Source organism: Erpetoichthys calabaricus, chromosome 3 (assembly GCF_900747795.2).
Source record: "Erpetoichthys calabaricus chromosome 3, fErpCal1.3, whole genome shotgun sequence".
Lineage (NCBI taxonomy): Eukaryota > Metazoa > Chordata > Cladistia > Polypteriformes > Polypteridae > Erpetoichthys > Erpetoichthys calabaricus.
The window spans coordinates 10,286,526-10,299,885 of record NC_041396.2 but is presented as its reverse complement, the minus strand read 5'-3'; the positions used below and the strand labels follow the sequence as shown (position 1 = coordinate 10,299,885).

Sequence of the window (13,360 nt, the reverse complement as noted above, 5' to 3'; positions counted from 1 at the left end):
ACAAGAACTGAACATAAGTTCAATAACATAGAAAATACATTTAATCCTGCATGTACTGTGGGGTACGTTTTATCCGTCCGCTTCAGGATCACAGGGAGACAGTGATTATTGAAACAGCACTAAGGCAAGAAGCAAACATGGTGGACAGTATGCCAGTCTTTTCCTGGGGGCAATCAGAAAAATACAATCCAGTAGCAGAAACCTATAAATAAAGTTTCATTTTTGTTTTTATGTGATTATTTTAACCTCTATACGGACATGGCACGGATGGCATTTCAGGGGGTGCGACAAAGAGGGAAGGCTGCATCACAAGTCTCCAAAATTGGGTGAGGTGTGTTTTCAGACTTTATCATCATGCAATTGGTGTCTTGCAGTGTAACACCCTTTACAGTCATATGAAAAAGTTTGGGAACCCCACTTAATTCTTTGCATTTTTGTTTCTCATTGGCTGAGCTTTCAAAGTAGAAACTTCCTTTTAATATATGACATGCCTTATGGAGACAGTAGTATTTCAGCAGTGACATTAAGTTTATTGGATTAACAGAAAATATGCAATATGCATCATAACAAAATTAGAAAGGTGCATAAATGTGGGCACCCCAACAGAGATACATCAATACTTAGTTGAGCCTCCTTTTACAAATATAACAGCCTCTAGACGCTGTCCTCCTATCGCCTCTGATGAGTGTCTGGATTCTGGATGGAGGTATTGTTGGCCATTCTTCATACAAAATCTCTCCAGTTCAGTTCAATTTGATGGACAGCCTGCTTCAAATCATCCCATAGATATTCGATGACATTCAAGTCAGGGGATTGTGACGGCCATTCCAGAACATTGTACTTCTCCCTCTGCACGAATGCCTTTGTAGATTTCCAACTGTGTTTTGGGTCATTGTCTTGTTGGAATATCCAACCCCTGCGTAACTTCAGCTTTGTGACTGATGCTTGAACATTCTCCTGAAGAATTTGTTGATATTGGGTTGAAATCATTTGACCCTCGACTTTAAGAAGGGCCCCAGTCCCTGAACTAGCCACACAGCCCCACAGCATGATGGAACCTCCACCAAATGTGACAGTAGGTAGCAGGTGTTTTTCTTGGAATGCGGTGTTCTTCTTCCGCCATGCAAAGCGCTTTTTATTCTGACAAAATAACTCCTTTTTGTCTCATCAGTCCAAAGCACTTTGTTCCAAAATGAATCTAGCTTGTGTAAATGAGCATTGGCATACAACAAGCAACTCTGTTTGTGGCGTGAGTGCAGAAAGGGCTTCTTTCTCATCACCCTGCCTTTCAGATGTTCTTTGTGCAAATTGCACTGAATTGCAGAACGATGTACAGATACACCATCTGCAGCAAGATGTTCTTGCAGGTCTTTGGAGATGATCTGTGGGTTGTCTGTCACCATTCTCACAATCCTGCTCATATGTCGCTCCTGTATTTTTCTTGGCCTGCTGGGATTAACAGCAACTGTGCCTGTGGCCTTCCATTTCCTGATTCCATTCCTTAGAGTTGGAACTGACAGTTTAAACCTCTGAGATGGCTTTTTGTAGCCTTCCCCTAAACCAGGAGACTCAACAATCTTTGTTTTCAGATCTTTGGAGAGTTGCTTTGAGGATCCCATGCTGTCACTCTTCAGAGGAGAGTCAAAGGGAAGGAAGCACAACTTGTAATTGACCACCTTAAATACCTTTATATCTCATGATGGACACACCTGTCTATGAAGTTCAAGGCTTAACGAGCTCATCACACCAAGTAATCAGCATTGAGCAGTGACAGGAATTCAAATCAGCACAATGACAAGGGGACCCACATTTGTGCACAGCTAGTTTTTCTCATTTGATTTAATTTCATAGAACTAAATACTGCTTCACTAAAAATCTTTGTTCGGAAAACACCGCAGTACTCCGATGTTCCTAGGAAATGACAGACATACCACTGTTATCTTTTTTTATCGAAAGGAGAGTCAATTATTATGCAGGCTGAGAGGGGTTCCCAAACTTTTTCATATGACTGTATTAGTTAAGGCTTCTATTCTGTGTTATGTAAAGAATCAAGAACGTTATGCAGAATTGTCACCTGCGATTGAGTCGCAGGGATGCACGTACTCGTGGGTTCCTTGCTGTGGGTGGGGCTATGTAAAAGCGAATTTGTACTTTGTAATGGTCCATAGTGACAGGCGAGGTCTAGTATTGATTTCTGTGCAAGCCCTGATCGTGAAATGTCACTGCTTTTGAAGTTTGATTGACATTTTTACCATTGGGGGACAAAGGGGACTGAATTGGATGCAACACCTGCTGCTTGCAATACAATACAATACAATACAGTTTATTTTTGTATAGCCCAAAATCACACAGGAAGTGCCGCAATGGGCTTTAACAGGCCCTGCCTCTTGACAGCCCCCCAGCCTTGACTCTCTAAGAAGACAAGGAAAAACTCCCAAAAAAACCTAGTAGGGAAAAATGGAAGAAACCTTGGGAAAGGCAGTTCAAAGAGAGACCCCTTTCCAGGTAGATTGGGCGTGCAGTGGGTGTCAAAAGAAGGGGGTCAATACAATACAGTACAGTACACAGAACAATTTCTCAATATAGTAAGAAATAAAAAAAAAAAAAAATATAAATTTTAGAAGTACAGAGCAGAATTTAACAGTAGATGATATATCCCATAATAAGATTTGCTTGCACTCCGCTCATCTCTGCTGCTGGTGGTCCTGACAGTAGTGCAGCAAATTTAACTGTGTGGTGAATCTGTTTTCAAACTGCAGTGCAGGTGTTATCAGGAGCTCAAGCTACAAGCTCGTCGACTGTGTTTCATTATTTAGCGGTGTGCTAGTACCCGTTACTTCATAGGGGTCTCTAATCCCCCCAAACCCCTCATCGTTGATCATATGTCATTTCCTTGTGGTGACTGATACTTCCTAGGATACCCCAAGCCCCATATCTTCAACTGAATGTGTAAGCTTCATGGGGGCCACATTTACAAGATTATTGAGATTTATAAAGGTAAATTGCTCAGTTAATTTTTTATTTTTTTTCATGGAGTTGAAAGCTAATTTTTTTTAGTTCAATTTCTTCACTCGCAGTACTGTATGTGCTTCAATTTGTGGTTTAAAAAATTAGAAATCTGACTTCTGCAGGATGTTTAAACATAGATCCAACACTTTCTAGGGGTGTGGGGCACAGATAAGGTCGGGGAGCACAGTACTGTGTAATAAAATGCTATGATCTGTGTGCATCCGATCTCACATGGCACATTTTCATACAAACATTTTAGCTCAAAGTGGTTTACTTCTTCTTCTTCTTTCGGCTGCTCCAGTTAGGGGTCGCCACAGCGGATCATCTTCTTCCATATCTTTCTGTCCTCATCATCTTTTTCTGTTACACCTATCACCTGCATGTCCTCTCTCACCACATCCATAAACCTTCTCTTAGGCCTTCCTCTTCCCTGGGAGCTCTATCCTTAGCACCCTTCTCCCAATATACTCAGCATCTCTTCTCTGCACATGTCCAAACCAATGCAATCTTGCCTCTCTGACTTTGTCTCCCAACCGTCCAACTTGAGGTAACCCTCTAATGTCCTCATTTCTAATCCTGTCCATCCTCGTCACACCCGATGCAAATCTTAGCATCTTTAACTCTGCCACTTCCAGCTCTGTCCTGTAGACCTTCCCTTTCACTGTCTGTCACAAATCACTCCTGACACTCTTCTCCACCCATTCCACCCTGCCTGCACTCTCTTCTTCACCTCTCATCCACAATCCCCATTACTCTGTACTGTTGATCCCAAGTATTTAAACTTATCCACCTTCACCAACTCTACTCACTGCATCCTCACCATTCCACTGTAAATTTACATGGTGAAACAAAAAGGACATTAATATAAGAAACATAAAAATACAAGATTAGGCAATAACATTATGCAGTATGTAACAAAGAAAAAGGTAAAGTTGGATGGTCAGGAGGACAGAAAACAAACTCCTGTTAGTTTGGAGAAAAAAACAAAATCTACAGGGCTCCAAGGCCAATAGATCACCCAGCCCCTACTAGGCATTCTACCTAACGTAGATAATCTGAATCAGCCCTCATGATTTTCAGGCTTCACATGGAAGAATTTGATGATGATGGTCCTGTGGATATCTCCCGCCATTCAATCCATAAACGCAGGGGTCAGTGTGGTGCCTTGATCAGGTGGTGGTGGTGGTGCAGATGTCCATATCCCAGAAGAACCGGAAAAGACGTCAGAGATAGGACAGATTAGTAGGGAAATGCAGAACCCAGAAGGAAATGATAATTAAATGCCCATTAGGGAATCCATTCCTGGGCTCCCGGTAAAACTGCTGGAATTCCTGGCTGAATGGGAACGGCCAAGCTCGCATATATAGTATGTAAAAATCGATCAAGAAATAACAGAGTTATAGTTGAAAATAATTAAGTGGCATGGTTTTTTGGCCCACGGTGTAGTGTGTTGCTCATTAATTCAGTCAACAACAGACCAGCAGCAGTCCGTCTCTCGGCTCCCACTAAGACTGAGCACAGTGGACTGGGAGGTGTCTGCACTCTGCAGCTTATTAATGCCGGGACGGGGCAGAGTTCATTGATGTCTGTGCTGTTGACAGCTTTGAACAGCAACTTGAAATTGCAATGCGTCAGTCTGTTTCATCCGCACTGTCTGTGCCAAGAAACTTGCCATCACAGAATGATGACAAGAAACTGAATGCATCAGTAAAAGCTGAAATGGCAGTATTTCAGAGCAACGGCAAGCATGGGCGTTGTTTAGAACAAGTGTATCAGTATCTGATGACTGTGCCGCCTACTTCAGTGGAGGCAGAGCGTGCTTTCTCAGTGGCTGGCGTACTCTGCACGAAGGTGCGCTCTCACCTGGATGATATGTTGTGCTTTCTTCGCTCTTATTACCGCAACTAACTAGATACATGAACTTCTAAGACAGCATGAACTGCTTGTAATTAAGGTTAGTCTTTTATTGTTGTCAACATATTACAGTAGTTTTATTAAAAACAAGTGTCGCTTGTTCTAAAACCGTTCACATGTGAGATGCCCGTGCACTGTGTCATTCCTGGGAATGACATGCGGGATTCCCGAATTCCCGGGAATGGATTCCCTAGTGCCCATATAGACTAATAGGGATACAATTAAAATGTAGCTATGAAAAAGCCATTTTAAAATAATGGAATTTTAGCAGTTTTTTAAATTGTTCCATAGTATTAGCCTCAAAAAGTATAAAATAAATTGTATACTATATAACTTTGATTGTATAACTTTTCATTATTCACATATCCATTTATGCTACAGAAAGTTAATATTAAACATTTAAAATATCTGATAGTGACAATAGGACACATTTTTTTTAAAAAGGGTTTCCATGTCTAGTTTTGTTTTTAGTGACTTCTTTTTTCCGACTTGTATTTTCTCAGGTTACCTCTTAACTCTTTGAGGGCTGAATATTTTTTGCAGGCAACTCCGTTTTCTGAAATGCACACAAAGCAAAGGTTTCACATGTAAATCAACATAAAATGTCTGTTGCTGTGGCTGCTGTTCAGCGTCTCTGGTGGTTGTGTAGGGGCAGCATGGTGGCCAATAGGAATGCATGGCGGGCTGGCTGCCTGGCCTGTCTTCATGTACCAGTCTACTCAATCTGTTTTGTACCTCTTGCCATCATAAGCGGCGGTCCCCCCAGGCGATCAACTGGGGACAGATCAGCTGAAGCCGGTATCTCACTGAATCAACACTGAAGTCTGGCAAGTCAGAGTCCAATTTGGCGATAATAATACACAAAATGTCGTCCATGGAGTATTTTGCTTTGCGCATTCGCTTTGGACTCTCGTCAGATGTCGATGAAATTTTAGAGGTTGTTTGCTGTTCGCTACTCATGCATGCGCAGGGAATCGAGGTCAAATCAACAAAGCTAACTTTCCTTCTTGCAAAGAGAGTTGAGCTAAATCATAACGCTATTTTTGTCGTCGATTACAGCTGATTACCATCCTCTACCCCTGAATTTCGTCAAAAGTCAACATCAGCCCTGAAAGAGTTAATTGAGGTTGGCTGTTGGTGTTTCACGCCATTTATCAAATCATTTTTGCTTTACAGTACACTCTTTATATTTTTAAACTGCTTTTCTATGGTTAATGGTTTTATTTCACCTCTTTGCCTCAAATCACCTCTTCATAAGTTTTCCAAATGACTAGTTTTTTTTTTCATTAGCAATCTCTTGTCCAAAACTTTTATGTTATGTTTATTGTGAAGCCCATATGTGTCCAGCAGATGTCACAATGCTACCAGGAAAAAAAGTGTAGTGGTGAATACTTGAGCTCTTCACTTCTAATTCGGCGTTCTGTACCTTGTTTTATTAGCAGTCTTAGCTGTATCATTCTTTATTATGGTATATAATAACTTAGGGATCTTAAAACAGAGTACTGTATATGTTAAAGTCAAGCACACTTCCTTTGTATTGACGTTTTTTTGTTTTTTGCAAATCATATGATAACAAAGATAAAGAGATCCTTCTCCTCTTCCACACCTTTTCTAAATGAAAGTACTGTATCCTATTCTGCTTATTGCTGTATTTTGGCTTCATTTGTTTTCTAAATAATAAAAGTAATGGGTTTTTCATTAACAGAATTGATCAATGGCACTTAATCTGTCCACCCTCATCCTACACTCTGTTTTAGTTTATGGAGTTCCCTAGGCTGTCTTTTCCATGCTTCTTCAAGTTATTTGCCCTTGTTTTTTGCTGTGTTTATTCAGTCTTAACTACAGGGGGTATAGAAAAGAATCCCCCTCCCCTCGAAATATTCCCCTTTTTTTGCTTTGCAGCCTTAAATGAAAACACAAATATTTCTTCCTAGCTTTACTTACTCAATGCAACTGATAACATCCAAGTGAAAGATATCACAGCTACAGTTGAGAAAAATGATAACAAATCAAAAACAAGAAATACTGAGATTAATAAAGGATCACCCCTTAGTATCATTTTGTTGACCCACCTTTTCCTTTAATGACAGCCTTGAGTCTGTTGAGATTCTTCTCTGTCAGATTTGCCCACCTAGATTAGTAATATTTGCCCCCCACTCTTCTTTACAGTTTAACTGTTCAAGCTCGGTCAAATTGGATGATGAGTGTTGGTGGTCTGTTATCTTCATATCTTTCCGCAGATTTTCAGTGTGATGTAGGTCTGGGCTCTGACTGGCCACACCAGGACATTCACTTCTTTCTCCTTCAGCCACTGTGTGGTCGATTTTGCTGTGTGCTTCATGTCGTTGTCATGTTGAAAGGTGAACGTTCTGCCCATCTTCAACTTTCTGGCAGAGGGTAGCAGGTTTTCTTCAAGAATTTGACGGTATTTTGCAACATCCATTTTTCCTTCTACCTTAACGAGAGCCCCCAGGCCCCCCACAACAGGATGCTGTCCCCTCAAATGCTTTACTATTGATATGGTGTGTTGTGGATGGTGAGCTGCATTGCTGTACTGTTTGGTATTGATGCCAAAGAGTTTGATTTTGGTCTCATCTGACCATAAGACCTTTTTTCCACTTGGCATCAGAATCTTCAAGGTGCATTCTGGCAAAGCTCAAATGAGCCTTAATGTGGCGTTTCTTGAGAAGTGCGACTCTCCCGAACAAGCCACAATTGTGGAGCGCTTGTGAAATTGTCGTCACCTGTACACAATGACCACTCTTTGCCATCAAGTCCTGTAATTCCCTCATTGTGGCCATTGACCTCTTGGTAGCCTCTCTTACCAGTTTCCTCCTTGCTCATCCATCCAGTTTGGAGCGACGGCTGGATCCAGGGAGGGTCCTAGAATTACCAGACACTTGACACGTCTTTATTATGGACTTTACTGAGCTCCTTGGGATTGATGAAGCCTTTGAGATTTTTTTGTCTCCATCTCCTGCCTTATGTCCGCCCACAACTCTGTCCCTGAGATCTTTTGAAAGTGGCTTGCCACCCTTAGTCAGTTGTTTGCTGTCTGTTGCACTACCAAGCAAGGGAATGAATGCTCCAGGAACAGCTTCACTAATCACACGGATTACAACTTATCACAGGTGGAAGGAAGCCAGTAACCGCAATGGCCAATTGCTTGTCCACTTTTTTCTACCACATCTTGTCCTTCCCTTCGCCTCTCTATTAATTTGCTGGTACTCAGAGCTCTGTGAACAGCCAGCCTCTTTAGCAATGACCTTTTGTGTCTTGCCGTCCTTGTGCAAGGTGTCAATGGTCGTCTTTGGGACAACTGTCAAGTCAGCAGTCTTCCCCATGATTGTGTAGCCTACAGAACTCGACTGAGAGACCATTTAAAGGCTTTTGCAGGTGTTTTGAGTTAATTAGCTGATTAGAGTGTGGCACCAGGTGTCTTCAATATTGAACCTTTTCATAATATTCTAATTTTCCGAGATACTGAATTTGGGACTTTCATTAGTTGTCAGTTATAATCATCAACATTAAAAGAAATAAACATTTGAAATACGTCAGTCTGTGTGTAATGAATGAATCTAATATACAAGTTTCACTTTTTGAATGGAATTACTGAAATAAATCAACTTTGTCATGATATTCTAATTTTATGACCAGCACCTGTATATGTATGTGTATATATATTTATATATGTATATGTATATTTGTGTATGTGTATGTATATGTTATAAAAGGAAATCCTGAGACAAGACTTTCTCGGAGATAATTTCAGCTCCCACGAGAGACGATACTTTTTACCAAGAGATTTTGTCGTGCCCTCCCCTCAAACATTTATAACCAGTCCAATCACTTCAGTCGTATAAATGCTGTTGTCAGACACAGTTCCTGCGCTCTCTGCTCCAAGCGGGGTTGGAAATAAAAGACAAAGAGTAGAAGACAATGTAGAACATTGTAAAGAGGATCCAAAACGTCGGCGTGATACACATGCAGAGCAGGTTAGAGATTATGAAAGTACTAAAATTCAAAAGTCTCAACAAACTGATAGTAAAGATCGCATTATTGCTAACAAACGGAAATTATTACTCGGTGGAATAACGGAACAGCGAAAAGAGATATGAATATATTGTTCAGATTTTAAGTTGGAGACTTGTAGATCGTCTAATTCATGTTGCTATCAGGGAAAAGTAGTGTTTCTTCCCAATGAAGATTTAGTATTTATATTTATTTCCATTGTTCTATGGTGAACTGGACTTATTATCGGATGTGCTTTTGATAATAAGAGATTGAGTAGTAGTTTCCAAGAGCTGTTTTGAAAGGTTCTTCATGTATTTCATGTGTCTCAATCCCACCTTTGTCAGTAAGAGCCACTCACTTGTAGCAGACCCCCTTCTGAAGCCTTATCTTCATGTCAAAAGTTTCCTTATCAATTTTGCCTTCCTTGTCGGCCAAGAGCACTACAAAGACTACCGCTTAATCCACCGGCAGCTTTTAACAATGTCTGTTTCACTAACTCTGCCACTTTCTCAAATGTCGTTTTAAGATTTTGAAATGTGTAATTTCACGTCTTTTCCCATTGCCTGTCACTTTTACATCACATATGTATTTAGGTTTAGGTTTATTTGTCATATATAGGTTAACACAGGGTCAACATGAACAACAACAATGAAATGTGTATGACGAGAAAAGCAAGTCACTCAGCCTGGATCCAATAAAGCTAAAAAATAATTAAAAAGAAAAAAAATTACAAGTTAAAAGTAGACAAGCCATATAAAATAAAATGTGTACGTTTTAAAAGAAGTTATAGAGCAATATCAGATGAATGAGCAGCAAGTACAAATGACAGTTATTGCACAGATAATGTTTTAGATGTGCAGATGCATGTTCCAGTCAGTATTCAGAGTGTGTGCAGGTACAGTTTGTGTGTGAGTAGTGCAATGTAGATGTAATGTAAGTGTTCAGGTGTTGCTGTTGAGGAGTCGAATGACCTGGTGGTAAAAACTGTTCTTAACACTAGAATTACCAGAGTCAACGAAAAAACTCGTAGATCCGGCCCACCTTAAAACCGTTCTCACCTCTCTTTTGTCTTCTAAATGTGCCGATTAAGAGGAGCAGATAGTAGCCGGCTATTCCATCTCCCACCGTCGCAGAACGTTCACTAAGTTTTCCCAGCTCATGCCTTGTTTGATTATCTGGGAGTGACTGAACTGCTGGAGTTTTAGAATGGAAATAGTAGATCGCTATTTTAAATACGTGCATTTCATGTGTGTTCCATTTCTACAGTAATCTGTGTAAACACATTGCTAAAACAAACTTTTTCATATTTTAGTAATAAATGTTACAAAATGTAGGCATAAACTATAGAATGTGTGAAGCCTGAAGTCCAAACATCAAATATACACTTTCACAAAAGGTTCAAGGATGTTACAATACTTTCCGTGGCTTAACGCTAAAATTTGCTGACTTGAAGCACAGCAACCCTGCCGTACTAGAGAGATGTGAGTTCGATTCCCAGCTTTGGAGAAAGTGGTTTTTTTTTTCCTCAAACGGACATAAAATTTATAAATTGGTATGCACTGTAAATCGTTAAGTTTAAAATGTCGATCGCAGTTATTTCTGTTGGTTAATTCATGCTTTTTACTTAGAGTCAGAACAGGAGCTTGTTCAGCTTATTCAGCTTCTGATCTGACTCAAACAGCGCCAGTATAACTTCACACCCAGCCTGACGCTGTTTGTTTTCAAATAATATTGTATTACTTCGACGATGTTTTCTGATTGGTACTATTCACGTCATAAAATGATTTCTTGAAAACGTCACATATATTTGTCTCTTCTTTTTTTAAAATGTGCGTTGTAGAATGCAGCATCTGGCCACCTGCATGTTCTTGCGCACACTGAATAAGACAGCGCTATATGCAATCATCAGATTCAAATGTTAACAGTTATATAGCACGGAATGGAAATCAGCAGTTCTTAGCATTGCACCACGCAAGCTGTCATATCAACCGCCTACTGCAAATTGCTTTCTTTTTTCTTAGGTTATAGTCTTGAATAAAAGTGCACTTGTTTTGTTATACTTTTACATCAACATATGTTCCTGTGTTTCAGCTACATGGGCATGCTCAAAAAATACACATGTAATGCCACGAAAAGTGCATGCAGACACTTCAGTTCGCAAGCATTGGTACGACAATGCAGTTACAAGTACACTGCAGAACTATAGCGAGTCTTTATGTGAAAATAGCAGTGTCAGATGGGGAGTGTCTGATGATTGCATATAGCGCTGAAGTTACTACTCTTTACTATGCTTTCCTCTACATGTCCTGCAGTACAAAAGAAACAGCATACAGCAACATGTGGGGGGACTGGCAATACTGGGGGAAAAAAAAACACGCGGCCGTATGTATCGTGATACACTGCAGAACTATAGCGCGTCTTTATGTGAAAACAGCAGTGTCAGGTGGGGGGAGGTGGGTGGTAGGGAAGGATCCTGAACACGACAGAGAATGAAAAGTGAATTAAAAAAAAAAAAATAAACCTAACCTTTGCAAATATCATAAGTTACACCGGCTGTTACAGACTGAAATCAAATGTATCTTTTTATTCTAAAACAGTAAAAATAATAACAGTTCACTTCTCAAAAGGGAGGCATGCAGGATCGAACTCGTGACCTCCTGATTGCTAGTCAGCAACTGATACTGTTGCGCCACGGAGGCAGTCATAGTTACATGAGTGTCAATGTCGCATACTAAGGCGGCTTTTTTTGGCAGCAGCTTTTTTTTTTTTTTTTTTTTTTGTACCTTTTGTGAAAGTGTTTCTTTGATATTTGGACTTCAGGCTTCATCTATACTAATAAAAGGCAAAGCCCTCACTGACTCACTGACTGACTGACTCACTCATCACTAATTCTCCAACTTCCCGTGTAGGTAGAAGTCTGAAATTTGGCAGGCTCATTCCTTACAGCTTACTTACAAAAGTTAGGCAGGTTTTATTTCGAAATTCTACGCGTAATGGTCATAACTGGAACCTGTTTGACTGACTCACTCATCACTAATTCTCCAACTTCCCGTGTAGATAGAAGGCTGAAATTTGGCAGGCTCATTCCTTACAGCTTACTTACAAAAGTTAGGCAGGTTTCATTTCGAAATTCTACGTGTAATAGTCATAACTGGAACCTGTTTTTTGTCCATATACTCTAATGGAGGAGGCGGAGTCACGTGTCGCGTAATCACGTATTACGCCTCCTACGTAATCACGTGAACTGAAAACGAGGAAGAGATTTACAGCACAAGTCAAACGCGGGAACGAAGGTAAATGACGTTAATTGTTGACTGTCTTTTAATACTGTGTACTTGTTGAGTGTCTTTTAATACTGTGTAAGCATACATATTAACACATGTGCAATTAAACGTGTGCATTTACGGGGTGATTTCTCAGACTTAAAAGCTCGCCTTTTATTAAAAAGGTAAATGCAAACTCTTTTCATTCTGAAGGGCACAAACCACGTTAGATTTCAGCCTTTAAACGCGCAAAAATGTCAGTACACCAGATAAATAAGCGCAACATATTATCATACAATACATATAGAAATGTGTTAATCGTTAACTAATATTATGGGATGGTGTTTTTCGACTTGCGCCTTGATTTAAACGATTGCATGTCTTGGTGGGTTTGCGTAGCTTATTGTGAATATCTTTACACCTCTTTTTAAGACTTAATTTAAAAAGGTTTTCTTTTCTTCTTAATAAAAATTTAAAAGCAGTACTTCGCCGGTGCGAAGTGCGGGGATTTGAGCGACTGACGCATACAGACATATTCATGAGTGCAGGTACTTCGGAAAGAAAGCACCGTGTAAACCTAAACTTTAAATTAAGTTCATAGACCTACAAAAGGTTGCCATTGATTTGAGGCAAGATTGCTTTTCTCATGTACAACTATACGTTGCATTCTTAACAGTAAACTTGCATGGCTTGGTCATATTACAACCTGAGTGCTGAACTGATAACGTCGTATACAAACAGAACTATAACAATCGTAATAAACAAACAAAAAAAAAAAAAAAAGCGAAGAACCCTTGGATTTAATAAAAAGGCTCTTTCCTTGGCGAAGCAAGGAAAAAGGAAGACCTTATATGGCGTTCGTTTATAAAACAGTGGAAAAGCTGTATTAAGGCTGCTTCACAAAAAAACAGATCCTTAACAAATTGCTATTGGGATATTTTCCCTCAATTTAAAAAGCTTTTCTTCTTCATAAAAATTTAAAAGCAGTACTTCGCGGGGATATATATATATATATATAATATAGAGAGAGAGATAGATATATATATAGATATATAGATATAGATATATATAGATATATATAGATATAGATATATATGTATGTATGTATATATATATATATATATATATATATATATATATATATATATATATATATATAT

At 39.6% G+C, this 13,360-nt stretch overlaps 1 protein-coding gene across 1 annotated transcript in view; it reads left to right on the top strand.

Moving 5' to 3' along the window:
- Positions 1-13,360, top strand: part of LOC114647651 (suppressor of tumorigenicity 7 protein homolog) — a 163,318-nt gene that overhangs the window by 60,261 nt on the left and 89,697 nt on the right. The window lies entirely within an intron of this gene.